The sequence below is a fragment of the Piliocolobus tephrosceles genome, chromosome 10 (assembly GCF_002776525.5).
Source record: "Piliocolobus tephrosceles isolate RC106 chromosome 10, ASM277652v3, whole genome shotgun sequence".
In the NCBI taxonomy this organism is placed as follows: Eukaryota; Metazoa; Chordata; class Mammalia; order Primates; family Cercopithecidae; genus Piliocolobus; species Piliocolobus tephrosceles.
Window position 1 is genome coordinate 57,258,680 of NC_045443.1, and position 12,016 is coordinate 57,270,695.

Consider the following 12,016-nt stretch of genomic DNA (forward strand, 5'->3'; position numbering starts at 1 on the left):
CTAGAAAAGCAAATATCTGAGTTACTCAGGTTTTATAGTAGTAAAAGGGCACTTCTCATCCACACTCATGCTGAATAATTATTTAAATAACAAAGGGGAACCTTATCAAAGTCATTAGAACTTTCAAGACCTCAAATCTCCCAAGTAAGGCAACTTGGGTTCTCTCTCCACCCCCTGCCTCTCAACCCATCATCTCATCTCTCAATCTCTCCCCCTCTGTCTTTTTCTGTCTCTCTCTACCCTTAACTTTATCTCTTTCATTCAACTGAGTTCTAAAACAGCTATGATCCTCCACAAAAGAGTCAATTATACATGAAGAAAAGAAGTAGGATGAAGACTAAAATTTAGTCTCTGATGAAAGTTACATTGCTTAGTCCAGATTTACCATTAACACAGCTGATACAAATATTTTAATTTGAAAGCTATATCTATTTCTCCCTTTGTTCAGAACCTATAAGAAGGAAAGAGTAATGATTACTAGTCCACCTCAAAACCCAATACACTTACTCCATGAACAATGAAGTAGAAGGGTCTAGCTTCCTTCTTCAGAAAAAGTTACACGGAGACAGCCCCTAATCAGAACTGCTATTCCTTACAATGGTGCTTGGTCCTGCAGCCCAGAAACTGGATTTTCTTTGTTTATATTTGATCATTTTTATCAGGGACATAAATTTACATAAATTGAATTTAGACAAGAAATATATATATATAAAATATATTGCCAATGTATTAATTGAAAGATATTCCTTTCTAGGAATCAGTATATTCTCTCTCTTATAACCATTTCTTATGGAAAAATTAGTGATCAGAGATTTCTTTATGTGATTTATCTCATTGGCTGAATAACACAACTTCCATTTGCAATGCAGTATCTCTTACTAATTCCAACTATAATGGCCTTCTTTCCTTCTCTTGAGTTAAAAAATGGCCATATGTCTCAGCTATAGTCAATAAATTACAATCAAAAGTCTGGGGTCCATGGGATTCTGAGGAAGATTTTGCTTTACAGATAAAAGAGACAATCGAGCATGGCTTCTTTCATTTCATTGTTACCTTCAAGGCACCTTTGAAGCAGTGGTTATTATTTGGCAAACTTGATAAGACAACACAAGGAAGAAAAACTAATATGGTGAAGACAGTAGGGCAGTAATATAGAAAGTCCCAGTTACTTGAATACACCTTTTAACAACTGTATACATACCATATATTTATACCACAGTTGTTAACAATAAATGTCATTATATTTTAAGCCACTATTAGTCAATTATTTGTTAATTGAAACCAAAAGTATTTTCCATGAATATACCTGATGAACATGAAACCATATGAAAGACAGTAAGCTGTTTTAGGAGAAAGAGTATTTAACACAAATATTGGAAAACCCAGTAAAATATTTTCTCCACACAAAATAGAGAAATTTCTTTAGAGAAAAAAAATTGCTTCTGTAACAGTATTTCCAGTGTATTTCTTGAGTAGACAGTATTTAATGTACTGTGGCTTTTGTCTATGTAAGCTTATTTTCCATAGTTTTAGGCTAGTCACAAATTGCGTGGAAAAATTCACATTTCTAATTCAGATTGCCTATTTTTTTTCTAGTGGTAATTTTGCCTTTTATCTTCAAGGGGTGACATGCATCTGTCCCTTGATTATAATGGCATCTTAGAGTTACTGCTTTGAGAATTGCAGTCTGATTTTGCAACTAATTAGCTGTTGATCTTAGACAAGTTATTTAACTGGAGCTTTATGAATCTATGTCTTAAATTATATCTTGGATATTTAATTTCTATACATACATGCTAAAGCCTTTGCTAGTATTGAAATATCCTAGGCTCTCCACAAAATAAAAGCATACTATTTTGATGCACTTTACAGTTTTTAAAGTTGCTTATACATTTGTAAACGCTTGCCTCTGATTCTCTCATTAGAAACGAGCAAAACAGCAAAATATTTACAGCGGTAATATGGTTTTGCTCTGTGCCCCACCCAAATCTCACCTTGAATTGTAATAATCTTTACTTGTCAAGGGTGAAACCAGGTGGAAATAATTGAATCGTGGGGCGATTTCCCCCGTGCCTTTCTCGTGATAGTGACTGAGTTCTCAGGAGATCAGATGTTTGTTTTTTTTTGAGATGGAGTCTTGTTCTGTCGCCCAGGCTGGAGTGCAGTGGCATGATCTAGGCTCACTGCAACCTCCGCCTCCTGTGTTCAAGCAATTCTCCTGCCTCAGCCTCCCTAGTAGCTGGGATTACAGGCGTGCACCATGCCACCACGCCCAGCTAATTTTTGTATTTTTAGTAGAGACGGGATTTCACCATATTGACCAGGATGATCTCGATCTCGATCTCGATCTCCTGACCTTGTGATCCACCTGCCTCAGCCTCCCAAAGTTCTGGGATTACAGGCTTGAGCCACTGTGCCCGGCCGATCTGACGGTTTTATAAGGGACTTAGGGCTTCCCCCTTCACTTGGCACTCATTCTCTCTCCTGCCACCCTGTGAAGAGGTGCCTTCCGCCAAGATTGTCAGTTTTCTGAGGCCTCCCCAGCCACGCAGTACCGTGAGTCAATCACAATTCTTTTCTTCTTACACTACCCAGTCTCAGGTATTTCTTCATAGCTGCGTGAGAATTGCCTAATACAAACAGTATCTGCTAAAGAGGAAAATTGCAACAACAACAAAAACAAAAATAGCTAATGAATATTGCCAAAATTCATTTATTTTAAATTATATGTAGAAGTTAGTGTGAATGGCAGTTAAAAAGACGTTATAGAATTTATGCTAAATATCAGTTTTTCCTTTCACCGCCTTCAGTATAACCTATAACAGACTTTGGTATAAAGATATTTAGTTAACTGTGATACTTTCCTCTGAAAGAGAAATCTGTAATGCATTCTTTAAGAGAATATCATCTTCAGTAAATGCCATTACAATCATAAGGTTGTTGGTAATGAAGTTATGAATAATCACATTATTTAAACTATTCAGTGCAAAGCATGACTCATGCACACCTGACATTTTTAGGAGGACTATTGGACTGCTTATGAAACTGATCTCTAAATCTTAGGAATGTTAAAAATACATTTTTGTTTCTGTCTTGAATATTATCATTTTGGTCAATGTAGAATTTTCAGGGTATTTAGAAATTCAGCCAGCTGTAATTTATTGGTGGTGAAATAAATAGCTACTCTTTTCTGCCTTAATGTTGATACATATTCAATACTAAACTATTTAAATTCAATGTTAGTGCTTGATTATTTAAGCAGACAAATTAGACTATGTAAAATTAAATCTGATTACATGATTGTCGAAAAGTAATATCATATACAGCTTGGTACACCCCAGAAAATAATTCTTTATAAAGGAGCTAAAACTTTAATTACTTGTGTATATCATTTTATATTACTATCCAAATTATTCTTCTCTCTCTCACATACAATTCTAATTTAGTTACAGTGCCATGTAATGTTCCCTACATTCATTTTTTAATGTTCCTCATTTTTAAATTTGGTCTCCTTGTCATATAATAGTATTAATATTATATAGACATATATTTATTTTTATCCATTTTATTCTCAAAAGGCATTTAATATCATTATACTTTTCTTTCACAAAGTAATTGAATAATAATCAGAGACTGGAGGAAACATTTGGACTCTAATAAAGGATGACTCCTTTCTGATATTTGATTCCTGGTAACATTCAAGCTTCATTTCTCCTCCTCTACCTTCTGCTCCATATCTGGGCAAAGTTGATAAGAAATCTTTGTACTCTCTCCTTTCGTCCTGGTGGGACGTTCAAAGCATGAAAACCCTTGTTCATACATAAGAATCTTCACCTCAGCAGCATCTCCTAACTACCACAGGAGCAGTCAGTCTCCTTTTGGATTGTCATGGGAAGTTACTGTGCTCATGCCAGAAAGCCTCAATATGTGAGGAATAAACTTTTGTTTACTTTCTTTGTGTCTGTGTGTGCAGCATCATTAGTCTCAACCCAAACCAATGCTCAGGGGGGTTTCCACCTTCTTTCTGAATTGGTTACAATTGGCACCGAGGGCAGTTTGTCTAAGCAGTGATCACCACCACTAGGCACCATTATTCTCTCTTGCTTTGGCCTGCTAAGTGGTTTTGGTGCCTGCTGGTACGCATGCCCTAAAGCTGTGCTTCTCTGTACTGTGGTTGCTAAATCCTACTGAGCCTTTTATAGATGTATAAATATAAGTCAAATTTTTAATTGTTGCCATTTAAGTACGGAAGTATGGGACTGGGCCTTTCTTAAAGTGACCTTGGGTAACCAGTGTTTGCCCAGACCTATCTTTATATCTTAGCTTGAGTCATGTGGCTCAGTTCTAGTGTAAGCTACAACTGATGCTAAGCTCAAGGCAACGGCTTACCTTGTGATTGCTGGCTATGTGTCTAAACAGAGGCCTGGGCACCCATTCTATAGAGCACTCAGAGAAAAAAGAATGATATTCTTTGCAATATATGCCCCATTGGCTGGCTGTATGGAGCAAGAATAGTTACCATGTGGCATCAAGAGGTCACACTGCTAAAAGCAAATGACTTACTAGAACGCTACAAAATGCTTCTGCTCTTGCTACTGGCTGTACTTTTGTGGCCACAAGGAAAAGATCCTGATCCACTGGGTTTCAGGGAAAAATGCCCATGTGCCACTGTGGTACGAGCACAGGGTTAATTCAAACCTGATTCAAACCTACTTACTTAACACATACAAAGCATCAACCAGTATGGGAGAAGTCCCTAACCATGACAATGCTGATGTAAGGATCTCTAAAGGAAGGAACTTACAAAATAGGCCAAACAGGATACACTTCTGGAGTAGAGACCATAGCCAAAGAAGAAGAGGAGAAAGAGCTTCCTTTTGGATATAGAGGAAAAATACAAATACTTAAAATATAGATCCACAATTTTACTCATTTGGAAATCCAAAATTTACTAAAACCTATTTTTACAAAAAAAGGATAAAAGAGTGCTGATTAGCCATTGTGCTTCCACAATGTAAATTCTGAATTAACTTTAACATCTGAAATGCATCAATTGGAAAACTTTAATGGCTTTAATATAAAGGCTCACTCAGGTTACAGTTATACCTGGGATTCTACTAAGTTTAAATAATGTATCCCCTGTACTCTTTTGGGAATTACCGAATATAGAAGAATCTCACTTCAGCCATTGGAGCTACTGACTTGCTTAAAAATCTCATAGCACTTACTGCCCTAAAATATCTGAATGTCCAAAGAGTAATACATTAAAATTACACTAAGTCTTTGGGAATTACAATTGGCTTGACAAATAAGATTTGCAATGGACCTCCTCCTGCCTCCGCACTCCAGTTAAAAGAGTTAAATATAGTTCAGTATAAAGGAAAACAGATCTTCAAGAATTGAAACTCATTATACGAAACCTGTTTTGAAAAGGGGTGATTTTCCCTGTAATTTCCCCATAAAAGCATATTTTGGCCAGATTTTAAACTTAGAAATAATGAATGGAGATTTATTGTAGATTACATCACCCTTAGTGATGTGGATTTACTCATTAAGGCACTCATATCCAATGTTATTAAAATTACTGACTTAATTCAATCAGACTTTAGTAAGCTCTTTGTAGTTACATATTTGCTACCTTTGTTTGTTCAGAGGCTATTTCAATAGCCTCACAGCTGAAGTTTGCCTTCAAGGTGAAATGAACACAATGCACTTTTACCTGGCTACCCACAGAATACTTCAACAGCCCAGCTATCCCACATAATCATTGCGGGAAGGATCTTAATTCTATACAACTTTCTCCACGATCATAAGTATGACATTGCATTGACGAATCCTTCTTCAATGAGATTCACTTGATTTACTCACTCAGGGTATATAAAAACTCACAAAGGAACTTGACAAGAAAAGGGGCGGGCCATTGACCCATATGTAGTACAAGGTCCTGCCACCTTGGTTAAATTTCTGAAAATTATTTGGTTAGTCAAGAGCTTCTCCATCACTGACACTCTCAAGAAACATGCTCAATACTGAACATGTCAATGCTGTTTCTTGACCCAAGCCAGGCATCGTTTAGGCTTTGTGTGTGTGTGTTCTGAAGGCAACAACTTTCTCATTTATAAAGTTGACTTAAACATAGTTATACTGTTGCTTACAAATCAGCCCACATTGAATGTGTTCCCTTATGACAACAGCTCTCGAATCCATTTGAGTTGTAATACAGCAGGCACTCCCCTTAATGTCTCTGAGATATTCGGCCAGTGCAGAGGCTGCAGCGACCTCCTCCCATACCTTCTGTAGCCTCTAAATCAAATTAACCAGGATGTCCATAAATTTCCCATGGGCTTCTAGAGCATGAAACTGTGCTTCCTGAACATTTGCACTCCTTGTAGTGCATTTCAACAGCAGTTGCTGGTAGCATGCTGGACCCACACAGGCTCTGAGCCTATCACCCTTCATACCCAGCTGCTCATTATGTCCTGGGTCATGAAAGCAGCATTCTGAAAGCTTGGTATAGTCAAGGTCTCCCTACTAAAATGAAAAGTATACCTATAAGATCAAGCTAAATCTGGGTCCTCTGGCATATCCCAGCTGCATGGGGCATAGCCTTCCCTATCTCCAGTGTGTCGTCAGATTCCATGGTGTTGTGGAAGTTTACTTCCTCTCCTACTCCTACACCTCACCTAGAGAACCTCTTGAAATCAATTGAATGAAGAGAAAAATGAAGATGGTTTATACACTTTATAGATGGCAGCAACATTATCATATGTGATGGAGCTTACTGGAGTTCTGCTGCTTTTCATCCCTTAATGAGAACATCCCTGATAAAGGATGGAACCCAAGGTCTAGCACAATAGTTGAAATTTAGGCAGTGATCTTAGCACCAGATTCACTGGTCAATCATCAGTTTTATCTGTATGTTTTTATAGACTCTTTGGCTATTGTCTGGTCCAGCCAATGTCAGCAACGACTATGTTCTATGCAATATTGTCCACTTTGGAATGGAGAATTCTGGGAAGTTCTTGGCTCAAGATCACATATGTCTCACTCATACTAAAGCCACTATAAAAGACCTCATCAATATACTCCTCATCGCCTTCTGAGTTCTAGATATTATCAGTAGTGACTAGGCAACTCATTTCAGTTTTCAAAATACATAATATTGGGTCCTTAACCAAGGCATTCAATGAAACTTTTATCCCCATTTTTAGTACTGAATTATAGATCTCCTAAAGCACAATAATAACTTACTTAAGCAAGTTCAAATTCAATTGAATAAAGCCTGGAATGTTTCAGCCATCTGACATTGGAATTAATTGCAATAATGAGTCTAATTCCATTTTTGATATTTGATGACTGAGAGCTTTTTAGCCCCACCCCTCTCCTTTAACCTTCTGATTCACATCTGGGCAACATGGTGAGAAAGCCTGGTTGTTCTCTTCTTTGGCACCAGCGGAAGTTAAATCATGCAAGCCCCAGCTGGCATGTGGAAAATCTGGTTCCAGCCTTACTACATAATCACCATGAACGATGAGCTCAGACAGGCTTGGGAAGCCACGCTGCTTTCCCTAGAAAGGCTTATTATGTCAGTAACAATACTTTTTATACCCTTTTGGTGCGTATGTGGCATCATCACTCTTGACACCTGTACTTAACTTGATTGGGGTAATCTATCCTGCCTCTTTAGAGTTTCTAAACCAGAAACATTATACATCAAATTTCATTCTTTCCACTATAATAGAATACAGAGAAAATAAAAAAATTCAGTGTCCTCAAAATATCTAAGGCAAAAACCAGAATAGTTTTTTGAACATTTTAACAATCACAGATTCCCACATTACTGAAACACTGATTGATCTTATTAGATGAGTGTTAAGATATTTAACAACAACAAATAATGCTATTGCTCTTTTACAGAACCACAAAAAAACATGTTTGGAAGGGAGAAACAGTTTGTAGGTGTCTGTTTCTACATTATTGAAATGGTTCATTGTTTTCGCTTTGTGTTTAAGCAAAGAAGCTTGGAAGCATTTTTATCTTTCCAATTATGGTAGTGAATGCAAATATGGTGCTTGCACAATAATCACATACATTAGTAAATTTCTGAACCTTGGAAATAAGCATAACTTGCATGTCTATCTTTAGAATAATTTGCATCCAGCAGTTAATTGTTAATCAACTAGTACCCATGGGAAATCAAAAGCAAAAAAGAAAAAGCACAGAAAAAAATAAGTCAAATAAAATTCGTTTTAACACTGGGAAAAGTACAATGTCATTCAAACTCATGGTTTAATAGTAACTTAAGATGTATTGATTCACAGATCAAAATGAAAATAATGCATATTATCCAACCCAAGAAATTTCACAGTGCAGCAATCAACACGATTTTCCAGTTTTCTATCCCTTTCCCTAAAATATCCAGGAATGTATGGATGCTTAATAGTGTCCCAAAATACAGCTCTGTTGTTTTTTGCCTTACCATGATGAAAAAGGAATTCAAATGAACTAAGAGTACTCTCCTATTTTTTCTAGAAGCAGTTTGCTCTGGTATGAGACCCCTCTTCAAAGAGTCATTGAACTTCTTTTGCTATAGCCAAGTTTTAGACAACTGCATACAAATTTAAGAAATTTTCTTGCCACATCACTGTTGCCCATGTTTTTAAATTGCAGCATCAATTGGAACTATATCTATTCACACAGAATGAAGTCCTGGGTCAGGCTTTCAGCTGAGGCCATTTCCTCCTACTCTACTGTGAAATGATGCTCAGACTACAAGCGTTCTTCAAAATGAAAAGCAATATAGCATCTCTCACTTTAGTATTATGTGCAGCCAGGTGGCACCTATGTCCAAACTGACTGAATTTCCTAATTAAAGAGAATCACTGAATTTATTCATTGCCACATCGTCAGGGTAGTCTGTCTTCCAGGTGGATTTGATGAGGTCTCCAGCACAAAGTAATCATTCTTTTTCTACCTGGTGCACTAGTTGTCCTGCTTGTCCTGTCCCTTTCTTTTCTCAGATTGTTTTTTTTTTTTTTTTAATTACATGGGTCTATTTTTCTTCCCACTACAATCCACTACAAGATATTTTAATAACCTCAATCTCCGGAAGAAGTGGTTAGAATATATAGTCTTTGTCTCTGATGAAAATTTGTTTACTGTTCAAAATTTCTCACTTTTTACCCAGAATATTTCAATCTCATCTAATCAAAAATTTGTAGAAAAAATACAGTACTTATCTCTATTTAAACAGCATTAATTCAATTGCATTCTACTTTCCAACAACATTTAGGATGCCTCAAAAATAAAAAAATATATATACATTAAAATTATTAGCATGGATTTTTTATTATTTTTATTTATTTGTTTATTTCTTTTGACACAGAGTTTCGCTATTGTCGCCCAGGCTGGAGTGCAACAACACTATGTTAGGTCACTGCCATCTCTGCCTCCTGGGTTCAAGTGATTCTCCTGCCTCAGCCTCCTGAGTAGCTGAGATTACAAGCATGTGCTACCACACCTGGCAAACTTTTTGTATTTTCAATAGAGATGGGATTTCACCATGTTAGCACAGGCTGGTCTCAAACTTCTGACCTCAAGTGATCTGCCGGCCTCAGCCTCCCAAAGTGCTGCGATTACAGAGGACAGCCACTGCTCCTGGCCATGGATTTTTGACTTTTGAAAACTTTTGTGTTGTTCAGGCAATGATTTTTGAGTTAAATCATGTGGATACATATTTTTAATTTTAATTTTTAATTTTTTATGGGCTCATAATAGTTACACATATTTTGGTACAAGCATACAATGTGTACTGATTAAATTAGGGTAATGGGAATACCTATGGCCTCAAACAATTATTATTTGTTTGTGTTGGAAACATTCCAAATCTACTTCTCTCATTATTTTGAAATATTCAACAAATTGTTTTTATATGTAGTGACTCTATTGTGTCACTAAACACTAAATCTTATTCCTACTACGTAAGTGAATTTTGTACCAATTAACCAATCCCTCTTTACTACCCCACTCCTCACTATTTTTGCAAACCTCTAGTAATGATCATTTTACTCTCTACCTCCATGAGATCAATTTTTTAGCTCCTTCATATGAGTGAAACCATTCAGTATTTATTTGTCTTTCTGTGCCTGGCTTATATCCATGTTATTGGAAATGACAGAACTTCATTTTTCTTTAATGGCTAATAATATTCCATTGCGCATATGTACCACATTTTCTTCATCTATTCATCTGCTGATGGACACTTAGGTTGCTTCCATATGTAGGTTATTGTGAAGAGTGCTGCAATAAACTTGAGACTGCAGCTATCTCTTTCATATGCTGATTTCCTTCCAGTCTAGTAGTAGGATTGCTGAATCCTGTGGTAGTTCTACTTTTAGGCTTTGGGAAACTATTATATTGTTTTCAATAGTGGTTTTACTAATTTACATTTCTATCAACAATGAACGAAGATTCCCCTTTCTCTGCAATCCTGTCAACATTTTTCATTGCCTGTCTTTTGAGTAGAAGCCATTTTAACTGGGGTGAGATGATGTATCATTGTAGTTTTGATTTGCATTTCTCTGATGATTACTGATATTGAGCATTGTCTCATATATATGGTGGCCGTTTGTATGTCTTCTCATGAGACATACCTCTTCAGATCTTTTGTCCGTTTAAAATTTCAATAGTTTTAGAAGTGCAAGTGTTTTTTTGTTAACATGGATGAATTGTTTAGTAGTAAAATTAAGGATTTTAGTGCACCAGTCACTCAAGTGATGTATTTTGTACCCAATAGGTAGTTTTCTATCCTTCATCCTCCTCTTCCCTATCCCCTTCTGAGTCTCCAGTGTTCGTTATACCACTTTGTATATACTCATAGTTTAGCTCACACTTTTAAGCGAGAACACGCACTATTTGATTTTTGATTCCTGAGTTACTTTACTTAGAATAATGACCTCTAGTTCCATCCAAGATGCTACAGAAGACATTATTTTGTTCTTTTTTATGTCTGAGTAGTATTACATACTATGTATGTATACTACATTTTTTTTGTCCACTCACTGATTGATGGATTAGTTTGATTCCATATCTTCGCAATTGTGATTTGTCCTACAAATCACATATACACCTGTATATACAGGTGTCTTTTTGATATAATGACTTTTTTCCTTTTGGGTAAATACCCAGTAGTAGGATTGCTGGATCAAATGGTAGATATACTTTTAGTTCTTAGAAAAATTCCTTACTGTTTTCCACAGAGGTTGTAATACTTTACATTCCTATCAGCAGTGCACAAATATTCCTTTTTCACCACATCTATGCCCATATTTGCTGTCTTTTGACTTTTTAATATAGTGATACCTCATCGTGGTTTTAATTTTCATTTCCCTCATGATTAGTAATGTTGAACATTTTTTTCCATGTTTGTTGGCCATTTGTATATCTTCTTTGAAAAATGTCTATTAATGTCCTTTGTCAGTTTTTTAATATAATAATTACTACTTTTTGCTGATATGCTTGAGTTCCTTGTAGATTCTGGATATTAGTCCTTTGTTGGGTACATAATTTGCAAATATTTTCTCACATTCTGTAGGTTGTCTGTTTATGCTGACGATTATGTTTTACACAGTACAGAAGAAGGCTTTTAATTTAAGTAGGTCCCATTTATTTATTTTTATTTTTGTTGCTTTCACTTTTGGGATCTTAGTCATAAATTCTTTGTCCAGATCAATTTCCAGAAGAGTTTTTCTTAGGTTTTTTTCTAGAATTTTTATAATTTCAGGTTTTAGATTTAATTTTTTAATCCATCTTGAGTTAATTTTTGTAGATGGTAAGAGATAGAGATCCAGTTTCATTCTTCTACATGTGGCTATCCAATTTCCCCAGCACCATCTATTATTCAATAGACAGCTGTCCTTTTCCCAATTTATGTTTTTCTATGCTTTGTCAAAGATCCACTGGTTGCAAACGTTTGGCTTCATTTTTGGGTTCTCTATTCTGTTCCATTTGTTTATGT